The sequence below is a fragment of the Myxocyprinus asiaticus genome, chromosome 24 (assembly GCF_019703515.2).
Source record: "Myxocyprinus asiaticus isolate MX2 ecotype Aquarium Trade chromosome 24, UBuf_Myxa_2, whole genome shotgun sequence".
NCBI lineage: Eukaryota > Metazoa > Chordata > Actinopteri > Cypriniformes > Catostomidae > Myxocyprinus > Myxocyprinus asiaticus.
This window is the reverse complement of record NC_059367.1, coordinates 19,128,216-19,140,216: the sequence shown is the minus strand read 5'-3', so window position 1 is coordinate 19,140,216 and position 12,001 is coordinate 19,128,216. Positions and strand designations below refer to the sequence as shown.

At 38.3% G+C, this 12,001-nt stretch overlaps 1 protein-coding gene across 2 annotated transcripts in view; it reads right to left on the bottom strand.

Annotated features, from left to right (window-relative positions):
• LOC127415432 (semaphorin-3F-like) overlaps positions 1-9,356 on the bottom strand; it is a 59,766-nt gene extending 50,410 nt beyond the window's left edge. For both annotated transcript variants that reach the window (XM_051654152.1, XM_051654153.1), the window contains exon 1: positions 8,712-9,356. The gene's annotated coding sequence lies outside the window, so the exon portion shown is untranslated. The remainder of the gene's footprint in view (positions 1-8,711) is intronic.
• Between the last annotated feature and the right edge of the window lie 2,645 nt (positions 9,357-12,001).

Below are 12,001 nucleotides of genomic sequence, written 5' to 3'. Positions count from 1 at the left end.
CTTCAACTGTATATCAGAAAGCAACCTTTAAGATTATGGATTACATTTTCAAGCGGAAAATTCAGAGATTTCATACTTTTAACCACAATACTATCCAGTATATTTTTCATTGTTCATAATATAAATAGTTTGATTTAAACATCCATTAAGTAGCTACATCATTTGCAACTCAACAAATGCCCATTGTACTGCAGTGAAAGTCTGCTCTAAATTTAAATTGACTTTGTGTAACTGGATCCATTCACTTTCCAATATTTCTCAACCTTTTTCACCATTTTACAACCATTTTGTGTCATTGCCTAATATGCAGAGAGCAAACATACAGTGTAGGCGTAGGCCTTAACACTGTTTCTCTCTGCAGTGGAATCTTTTCAGGGGCTTTTGACAAAGATTAGACATTCATTTATTTCAAGATAGGCTGTAAAAAAATCTTGTTTACTTTAGACAAGCAAAAATGGACGTACGACTATTGACAGGTTATTTTGTTGTGTACTACCCCCTGTTGCAGCCTTTGTTAGATGTTCTTCAGTCCTGTCCTGCAAAACCGGCTGACTGCCAGTTAAGTATACCGGCTAGCCACATAACAGATTGTCTTTCTTAGCGCCAGGTCCAAAGTAAGTTCATGTTGTGGTTTTCATGACCACACATATGCTCTCTAGTGTGATGGAGCTAAGTGCATGCCTCTGTTGAGGGAATTGTGGCCCTTCTCCAGCTCTAATGTTGGCAACATGAAGGTCCCGGATTCTGCTTTTAAACCGGGTGGAGCAGAGAGCTTTGGAGTCATTGGTTAAGCTTCACCACCTTTAAGAACCGGATTCAGCTTCTGTCTTCAAAGGCCGCTAAGCTCCAAACATCTTATCTGCAGTCCTTTGAAGTGACCGACATCCACAATCATGGCGACATTTTCACCTTCACACATCCACTGCAACAGTGTTGTGCAGTCACCAGGCAACAACCGTTGCCTTACACAATGCGAATGAGCAGCCTGGTACATACTGTATTATAAGTTTATCTATCTCCACAGCAAAGCATGGGGCACTAATTTAGAAATAATAAAAGCAGTGCACTTGCATCATGCAATATTAATGCACTTTATCATTCTCAAACCATGAGCGCATACACACACACATAAATACACACATATGAACTCTGCCCGTCTCTGTTCTTAATCCCTACCACAATGCTCCCCTCCCCTCTGGCAAAACCAGATCCGTCAAAGTGGTGCTTGTGTGTTGTAATGTTACAAATGGAGAGCAGGAGCATTAGAGAGACTTTACGCAGAGGAGGGCAAACAGCGCATGGCCCTCCCAGTGCATACCAACACCTGTTTCGATGGCCTGTCTTCTTTTATTTACATGATAAACACTGAATTCCTCTACAATTATGGCCCCTACCAGTATGACCCCAGCTATTCATAGTTGACAGCTGTTTTCCAGCATCAGGGGACTTCATGATAGGATGCTATGTTGTTATGCATTGCATCAAAAGAATAAAAAGGTCTAATGCATTAATGGTGGGTTTCATTGGCATTTTGATTTGTTTGGAACGTATCATACAATATGACAAGTAGTCTAAGAAAAGAGATAGGTAGGGTTAAAAGTGCACTCAGAATGGAAAGGAATTGAACAATTCTGGTTCCTTAATGGGTCCATTAACAATTATTTTAGTACATTTAGTAAGAAATATTTGGAAATAAATAAACAGCCCATTACCAAATGATGAGACCATTTCATTTTCATATAATTTAATTAAGATATTTTATTAATTCTTTCATTTTTATAAACAAAACTCATAATGTGTATCTCACAAGTCTAAAGCCCTGTCAATCCCATTCATTTTCAATGAGAGCATAGCGACTTCCGGCGACACAAGCTGCCACGGCCGTTGGCAACAGAGATCATCATGGAGAGCGACAAGACATATTTTCAACTTTATGCAAATGTCAAGCGACATTCGAGAGCGACTACCAATGAGAGTAAAGACAATGGAGCTCATGTCACCCATCTGCAGTGAATGAAGATACACCGGAGACAAATGGAAGCAAGATGGAAGAGAAGTTAAAAGTTTCTGTGAGCGATTTCACTGTTCTATATAATTTGTCTGTAACCACATACATGGATATGGGCTAATAAAATGATGCGTGGAAAACTGTGTCGGCATTCTGAGTGTGTTTGATTCATATACTGATATGACGTTCATCTTGTTTAATGATATGATACATTAAGCACTGCTGCAGATTATATAAAACGCTCTCTCCTGGAGAATGTTCATTTTTAGAGGCAAGAGAACTGATTCTTTGTGAATTTAGAATGATATCTTAGTTTTATCGGTAAACTCCTATGGTCAGTTGTGCAGTCTACCAATAATGCTACAGCGGCAGCATCAGCAGGAACGCCCACTAGCGATGCAGATTACAGAGTCTAGCGACACCAAGCGACAAAGCTGTCGGCGGTGTGAACGGGGCTTTAAATACACATACAGTAACAATTCTTGGTTCTTTTCAAGTCAGACATGATGAAATGAATGCCTTTCACTAAAAATAACCATCTTCGTTCTGGAGGTAAAGCGCTGTATGTTTTGCGGTGTAGATTCAAAAGAACCGACTCATAAAGGCTAATTTATACTTACTGGGCAAACAGACATCACTTATTTCACCTACAAATGATGATGAAATGCAGTGACGTTTTTGTTCTGCCAAGGTGTTCATTTGATGAGATTTCTCCTGTTTGCGCACATCTCTGAAATTCTTGACCCAAGAGAAATCGGCTGGTCGAAGAGCGTTGATGATTGGTTAAAACTATTTGTGGGTGTGGTTTGGACGTGATGCTTTTTATTTACAATCGCGCATGCCAACTGAGGAGTTATTACCTAGTTTACTGTCGTTAAAATGGAAAACTTCGAAGCCCATCTCTCAGAGATTGTGTAAAAGTATACTTTTTTTACATGATTTGTGACACAAATTCTACGAAGACAGCACGCCACGACAAATGAGTGGAGGAGAGAGATGAGTTTTTAAAAGTGAAAGGGGCCGTGACAAGTTTAATAAAGCAAAGAAGTGGCACAGTGCTAAAAATGGAGGTCCATGGAGAGAAAAACCTGCATTATTGGCTTTACTTGTGGCTGGAACAGTACGTTAAACATAGTGACATCACCCTAAATGAACTAAATTTAAAACGACGCCATGCGTAGTATAAACGGTGGCTTTGTTCACCTAGGGTGCTTTAGTTCGTCCAGGAGAAAAAGGGCTATGCCCTTCATCCTATCTGTTTTGAGCTGTAGATAAAAAAAAAATGGCTTCTAACAGTCATTTGTGTGAGAATCAGACTACATTGGTTGTGCTGTGGTGTTGCAGTGCCGTATTTTAACACAGTGTTGGCTCCACATTGGCGGAGGAATGCATGGTCAAGAGCAGTTAACGGAACATGAAAAACTTTCAGTTCCGGATTATTTTTTTTATGGAACCATTTCTGAATAATAACCAGTTCTCGTTTCCTAACCCTTAGCGCAACATAAACAAACAAACAAAAACAAAAAATTACTGAGTGCACCTTTAAAATCTCTAGGTTCTAGGCGAACATGTTCCCATTGTCTAGTATTCTTATTTTCACTTACTCAACACTTAAGTCATCTCACATTCTATACTGTGACATTTTCCAAATAGTCAATCATACAGACAACCAGAACGTAATATCACTGGCTCAGACAAATCTCTGGACACCCTGTTTTTTTGTTTTTTTTACTAGCCTTTTAGTGCCTTTGTGGTGTGATGACTTCATTTTTCTTCTTATTCTCTGCTCTCTCCAGGAAGAGAATAGACTGTTTGGTCATCAGTGGACCCTCACAGCAACTACTGTTGGCCTTTGATTGGCAAAGACCCAAGAATCTACAGAATGAAGGCTTAATAGTCACAGGGCTGACAGCTGCAGGGATTAGGCTCTCTTGCTCACCGTTATTGACGCCCCTGTATTGAGCTTTTCTCCGTAAATGTGGCACCAGGACTAGGATGGGATGGGGGAGCATTCTGATTCTGAAGTCATGTCAGGTGTTTTAGGTTTTGAAGCCTGAACGGAATGTGTTAACATACAGTGAGAATATATGATAATCAGCATTTATAAACGAATAATAAAATGTAATTTACCACAGTATTATCTGCCATTGTTTCTAGCTGAAATGTATGGTTAATTGCACCCAGTGCCAACAAACAGAAAGAGTATTTCATCTATATTTTGGACTATACAGGTATAATCCAAAAGTCTTCAAAGCTAATATTTAATTATATATGCATAAAAACAAAAACAAAAGAACATTCCTACAGGTAAATATAAATAAAAAATGGCATCTGCATCTGAAGGACACACACCTGATTGCAGGCAAATCAGATAAGGCAATTTAGATATAATCTACAATCTGCATTGAGAATGCACTGGTTTGTAGGATGGAAGACTCCCATATGCACCATGGCATCACTAAATTATCACTTGTACCCCAGCTTCCCCCTTCTAACAACCCCTGGAGTCCAGTCTGACCCCAACGTGACCCCCCCCCCCACCCCCACCCCCCCAGCACCACTGATGCTGTCATGACAGCGGTCTCAAGAGGCTTGTTGTATGTGTGGAGAGTAAGAAAGCGTATACACGAGTGCACGTCTCTACATGTGTGCGAGACAGAAAGAGAGAGGCACTTGTTACAAATGGGAATTTAAGTGTGTCATTTATGTAGTGAACAAAAAAATCAGTTAAATAACTAAATGAGCAAATAAAAGGAAAAAATATCTTTAGCTTAGAATAATTTTTATGAATTAGAGAAAAATGAGAGAGAAAAATGAGATTGAAGAGTAAAAAAAAAAAAAAGAAGAAGAAGAAAAAAAAAAGGATTAAAATATCTAAGACAGGGAGCTTAAAGAGCCAGATTCTGTGAACTTGATTAAGTGTTGACCAAAAGGTGAAAAAAAGTTTAAAACGGCAAATAAATTAAAGAGGAAAGGTATTTGAAGTCAACGAAAGGCAGGTGTCAAAACATTGACAAGCACTGATGTCTAAAAATCTGTTTGCAAATTATAGCTGATGAAAGAATATAGAACAATTTCTTTTCTCATGATAAATGTTCCCCATTACACCCAGAACATTATGTCAACATGTTTCTACATGTTTTAACAATCCTTATCTGGGGTCTTTGAAATATGTTTGGCAAAAGTATCCTGGTGAATATTTATGTGCCTTTTGGGGGCTGTTCATGAAAAATGATTCCCCTTCTTAACTTTCAAAGTGTGTTAAATCACAATGATATCAGCTCACAGTTTTCTCATACTCTCATCCCAAAAAAGCTCTTTCCAAACATGACCTCATAATGTCTGATAGCAATGCTTAAAATAGAACAAAGTGACCAATTCCAAATTTTTCTTTTAGTCTTTTGACTTTGTTATCTTCTCCATTCTTATAACAAGTGAAAAAAACACAAATAAAAAGAAAAGTTGGATACAAATGGATGCAAAGCATCCTCTGGTCATGACAGTAATTTATATACACTCACAAAGCGCTTTATTAGGAACACCTGTACACCTACATACTCATGCAATTATCTAATCAGTCAATCATGTGGCAGAAGTGCAGTGCATAAAATCTTGAAGATACAGAATGATGGTTAGTGCCAAATGGGCTGGTTTGAGTATTTCTGTAACCACTGATCTCCTGGGATTTTCACGCACAACAGTCTCTCGAGTTTATTCAGAATGGTGTAAAAAACATCCAGTGAGCGGTAGTTCTGCGGACGGAAACACCATGTTGATAAGAAAGGTCATCAGAGAATGGCCAGACTGGTTCGGGCTGACAGGAAGGCTACAGTAACTCAGATAACCACTCTGTAGAATTGTAGCGAGCAGAAAAGCATCTCAGAATGCACATTCATGTCGAACCTTGAGGTGGATGGGCTACAATAGCAAACCTAAGACCATGTCGGGCACTTTATTAGGAACACAGTGTTCATAATAAAGTGCTCAGTGAGTGTATACTTAAATGCCACGCATAAATATGTATAAATGGCATTGCATTAGATAAGAAAATATCAAACCAAGTAGAATGTACAGAGGCAATGTGTATTATATATATATATATATATATATATATATATATATATATATATACGAAGATTTTCGCACACTTTTTAAACAACTTCAAAAATCAACATTAGGTTGTATCAAACAATAGATGGAACCTGTCCATAGTTCATGTTATAAACTACACATGTGGATACTCTAGTCTACTTGTGAACGGACTTCTTACATCCACTAAAATTATATTAAAACTAGTTGGTTAAAAGTAATTGCAAAAAATGGAGCATCATTTGGTGCAGATGCCCCTTGGTTTGATATGTTGTAATCTAATGCTTGGGTGTTTAAGTGTGCTTTAGTGTGGACCAAATAGTTTCTCTCTGTTGCAAAAGTCTTTTAATCAGTGTAACACAGTCTAATTTCCAATGGAATAAAAAAGCCATGTATAAAAATAAAGATGGTGCAAGGAGATATTAGTATGGACTGCACAACTTCTAGGTAAGTCAGTGTAAACTATGATTGACAAAATTAATATTTCATTAAGGCCTGTCAACAATACCAAAATAAAGGTAGATCCAATGAAGCCCTGAGGGCAAGATACCTCTCAATCGATTTCAGACCTTCTTGCCACTTCTGCCTCAATAACTGTTCAATAATTGATGAGGAACAATCCACATGGATCCCAGAATTCCACTTTCATGACTTTCAAGCAGCATGTTGGTTTTGTTAATAACTTTAATAGACTGGTGAAAATTCCACACCACTTAAACAGCATAAACCACCTTTACTTAAGGGTCATTCACTTCTTACAGCAAGCAATTAAAAAATTTGCAATAGCACACAAAGACACCAGACTATTAACATAAAAGAGGAATTTAGTGTGAGGGCCGAAGGAGAATTAAGCGAGAATTAATAAATACCTTCATACATGCATTAACGGAATTGACACAGGAGCACATAAATTGATTTATGGATCATTTCCCATATAATTTCCCATTTTTAATTTTCAAGTTTCCAAAGTGAGACAAATAAACTGAAATAATTTTGTAATGTTTAACCTGCTGCTAAGGACATGCATTTCAAAACAGCTGTAAAGTCATAACCACTAATAGCCTTTTCATGTTTTATGGAGGAGTCTTTCAGGATCTTTATAAAGTGGCATGCCACACATTACGCCTATAGAAGGTCTGATACCAGAAACCAGGGGCGTAGGTAGAAGCATGTCCCCCTCACTGTTAGAAATAACTAAATTTGCCCCCACTTTTTCAGAAATGATAATTATATTTTAAATGTTTATTTTGCTTAATTGTAGTGCAAGAGAAGCTGTTCGCCTAAAACGAAGCCTTTAAGACCCAGCAGAATATGAACATTTTCATTCATACATTGTTTCTACATTTAAGTTCTAATTATAAAAAAAAATGCTAATGTTTCTTTAAAGTTCAGTTGATGTGCTTTCTTTTAAATATCACATAAAACATATTCTAAAAAATCTAAAATTCTAGTTTTCAGATGGTTCCTATGCCCCCTGCCAGAAATCACTAAATGTTGTATGGACACACTTGCAAAAACATTACACTGCTTAAAGGAACAAATAATAATTATTCTTTTTACCATACATTCCAAAGTGCATGACCTTTCCGGAATTCTGTGCCAACTGCAATAAAACTGCCCTCTGTGTACTGTTAAGTTAATTGTACTATTATTGGAAAAAGTGAATAATTAATGTCTGCTCCTACTCAATGCAACTTTTAGGGTCAGAAACTTTATTAACAACAGAAACAAATTAACTATTGCCATGATTATAGGGATGGCAATAACTGACATTATTTCAACATAAGCAGATTAGAAAATCTCTTTTGCTTTTAACTTCAGATCCATAATGAATAACCATTTAAGCCAGAGCTGTGAATGAATAAAATATTGGTGGCTATAATATGCATTTTGAAATGTCACCATATGCTCCTCGAAAGTTGCCTGCTGATCTTGTTTAAACGGAAAACTGACAATTCCTAAGTGAATTTTGCGTGTGCGTGCAAAGTGGACGATAAAAGCTGATGTGGGAACCTCGTGGCATCTCTGAAGACGCAGGATCCTGTATGGATGTCTTAAAACCTAGTGTAGTGAGCTGACTACCTAGAGTAGACAGTATTTTGGGGCATCATACATTTGTAACAATAATACACAAATGTTTTTGTCAGTTAACCGAAAATTACACTCTCTATTAAATAGGTTTATTCGAATCAAAACTATCATTTATGACTGAATCATCTTAACTACATTAGTTTATTTTGTAATTGTTTTTTTAAGGGTCAGATCAGGTAGAAATAGACAACAACTGCACATTTTCACTTTTTCCAGTGTTGACGCGTTCTAAGCCAGCTGCATTTCTTGGCTCGCGATGATGCCCGCAAACGCTGCACGCGCCCGCCATGCCCGAAAGTACAGTCTAGGTAGGCACCTCAATAGGCTGTGAGAGTGAGACACATGTAGGTGACATAACGCAGATATAAAGAACTCAAACTATCAGTAAAATAACAAACCACATCAACCAAACAGCAAAACGAAACAAATGCTAATGTTTTACGTAATGTTTCAAACTAGAAACAAATATCGTTGCTTTATAATAGTCATTTTCAACATCTTCGTTTTTGAACGAGGTACTTACTTCTAGTCAGTCCAGGTAATTTAAGATGGGAAGATGTTACATTCCGTGGCACACAGCTGTCCGACGCGAAGAAAACTTTCACAAACTTCAAAACTCACAAAAACGCGTCAGTGTCCATTTGTTTGTAGGCTTTTCGGTTCTCTCTTCGTTTTTCTGTGAGTTACCAAAGTTTCCAACCGTCGCAGCTAAAGTAGCCTACTAAAGTTCATTAACCGACTACCCTTAGAGAAATACGTGAAGCTAAAAAAAAAACCTTTCACATCTCTATTCGCATTGTCATCGTTTCAGGATATTACGAGGAATAAATCCGTTAGTACTCCAGAGTCAGTCGCGCTCCCCTTGTGCGAGTCCAGTCAAGTGCTCGCAGGTGTCGGCTGTGCTGTGTGCTGTACCCTCTCTCCACTACCTCCCTATTAAAACCAGCCAGCCGTGTCAGTGTTAACCAGCTCCCTACCAGGCAAAATAACTACACGGAGCCCCCACTGCCTGACTGAGGCACTGAATGAGGGATTGTTATCCAGCTAATAAACCAGAACTCTTAGTTAATCTTACAAAGAGGGAATCATTAATTTATAAGCTAGAGCATGAAGTTCCCAATACTTAGTCCTATTAACTTTGAGTTCTTACCATTGTTGTCAGGTTGCATGGGTTATTATAAACCTCCTAGTAGGGGTGAGGCCTCATATTTAATTCTCTCTGATGTGAAACTGAGCGTCAAAGTGAGGGGCTCTGTCAGCAGCTCTGACACTCTGGTGATAATAGTCTTATCTTCAAACCACAGAGATGTTTAAATTAATAGAACTCTGAAAATATTCATATTTGAACATGGAGGACAGACACTTGGGTCTAAAATTATGTCAAGATTAATCCTATGTTGTCTGTACTTTTTTTTGGAGATGATATGTTGAAAACAGGACCGAACGGAACAACCGTTTGTGTTTCTACTTTTTTTGAATATGAATATGCTCCAGCTCTCAGTGTGGAGATCATAATATGTCTGTGTTTAATGTAGCTTTACATTTGCCTTATGGGGTGAACAGAGAATGTTCTGGAAACCTAAAGCATCATAAACAGCAGCTGTGCATCTCACTGTGAAGCTATGTTGTTTTTAGTGTAATTTTCTTAGTTGTGAAACAATCAGGTGTTGTTGCTGGTGAAATGCTTAAAGGGATAGTTCACCCAAAAATGAAAATTCTGTCAACAATTACTCACCCTCATGCCATCCCAGATGTGAATGACTTTCTTTCTTCTGCTGAAAACAAACAAAGATTTTTAGAAGGATATTTCATCTCTGTAGGTCCATACAATGCAAGTGAATGGTGACCAGTCCTTTCAAGCTCCAAAAAGCACATAAAGGCAGCATGAAAGTAATCTATACTACTCCAGTGGTTTAATATATGTATTCTGAAGCGATGCAATCACTTTGGGTGAGAAACAGATCAATATTTCAATCCTTTTTTACTATCCTTTTTTACTCCACTTTCACTTTCCGAATGTGAAAGTGAAAGTAGAGATTTATAGTAAAAAAGGACTTAAATATTGATCTATTCCTGACCCACACCTATCATATCGCTTCTGAAGATATGGATTTAACCACTGGAGTCAAATGGATCACTTTTATTTGCCTTTATGTGCTTTTTGGAGCTTGAAAGTTCTGGTCACCATTCACTTGCATTGTATGGACCTACAGAGCTGAAATTTTCTTTTAAAAATCTTTGTGTTCAGCAGAAGAAAAAAGGGTCATACACATCTCAATTCACGGCTCAACTCATCACACATCTCAATAACATCTCAGTTATCTTATGAATGGAAAGAAAATGTAGTCAATCTAGCATCTGTATGTTACATAGAGGGCACTTAGAGGTGGTAAGAGCAAACAAAACCTGTCACATCTGCACAATTGCACTGAGACCGTATGCATACCCCATTAGATCAGTGATTCTGCTATTCTTTGAATATTGTCACTGTAACCAACCACAATAACTAACAGGATTTTGTTAGTCACATCACAGTCAGGGGTGAGAGAGAGAGTGGAAATATGGTGGCAAAGAGAGAGAAAGACACTAAGGGGGATCTGACCCTGTACACAGACAGGGCTGTGCTGTCATTGTTCCCGGTGTCTCCATGCGGGAATTGGGTAAAAAGCAGCCTGGGAATTCCTGAGATTCCAGTCTCAGTGGCCCACAACGAAAGGAGCAGGGTGACCAGGAACAGGATTAAAGACAGCATTCACATCAGGGCAAGCTCAGATTCCTCTACTATGTGTGTGTACGTTATGTATACATGTGTACGAGTGTGTGTATGCTTCCAAAACCCCATGTCTCTTTTTGGTCCTTTGTGTGGAGTTCAGCCTGTTCTCCAATGGAGCCCAAGACCCTTCACCTCCCAGAGTCAGTCATAAGCCTACATGTCTCATAGAGCCAATTCAATCTCTCACATTTGCAGATGCTCACGATTCCAGAGGCCTGCTGCAATGTTCGTCTGCCTGCTGGGAGGATGAATCGATTGGCCCTGTTTGCTTTCACAAGGAGAAAATGATTTAGGACGGCCGAGGTATGCAGCTATCAGGGTGAAGGGGTTCAGGGAATGCAGGCAGCTCTGTGGAAATGAACACAGAGGTCATTCCGGCAATGACACAAACCCCTAGCTGTTCTTCATTGTTTTGACAGGAAAGATTGTAAACGTGCAGCAAATCTTAAAGAAGAGGGGTTCTGCAGTTCCACTAATCACCCAAAACATTCTAGGGACTGTCATTTTGAATAACATTTGAGAGAGTCTGAGAAGAATTATCCAAGGATCCATTGTCAGCTTTGTTTAAAATAGTTAGCAACTGGTGGGTTGCAAATGGGTCACTGGTCAGTTATGAAAGGGTCACAGACAGCAGGGGGAAATGCTTCCAATATCTTTTTCTGTTGAATTCAATGCTGTGCATCTAATCAACTCTGTATATGGGGGCAAAATCATCTATCACTTGGCAGAAGCTAGCCAAATATGGCATATGACAACATGAACAGGTTGTGTTGATATCCTTGAAATCCATGAACCTAACCATGAACAAAACTTAAAAGAAAATACAACCCAGAATTCATTAATTATTAGGATAAACATGGTTTGTGCTGACCACGTTGTGTTTTGTGCAATGAATTGTTGGCTGCCAAGAGCATGAAACCATTTAAATTCAAGTGACTTATACAAACCTATCACTTAATATTGTTGGGCCCATACAGTTCATGGTAATATTAAAGGGATAGTTCACCCTAAAAAATAAAAATAAAAATTATCTTATCATT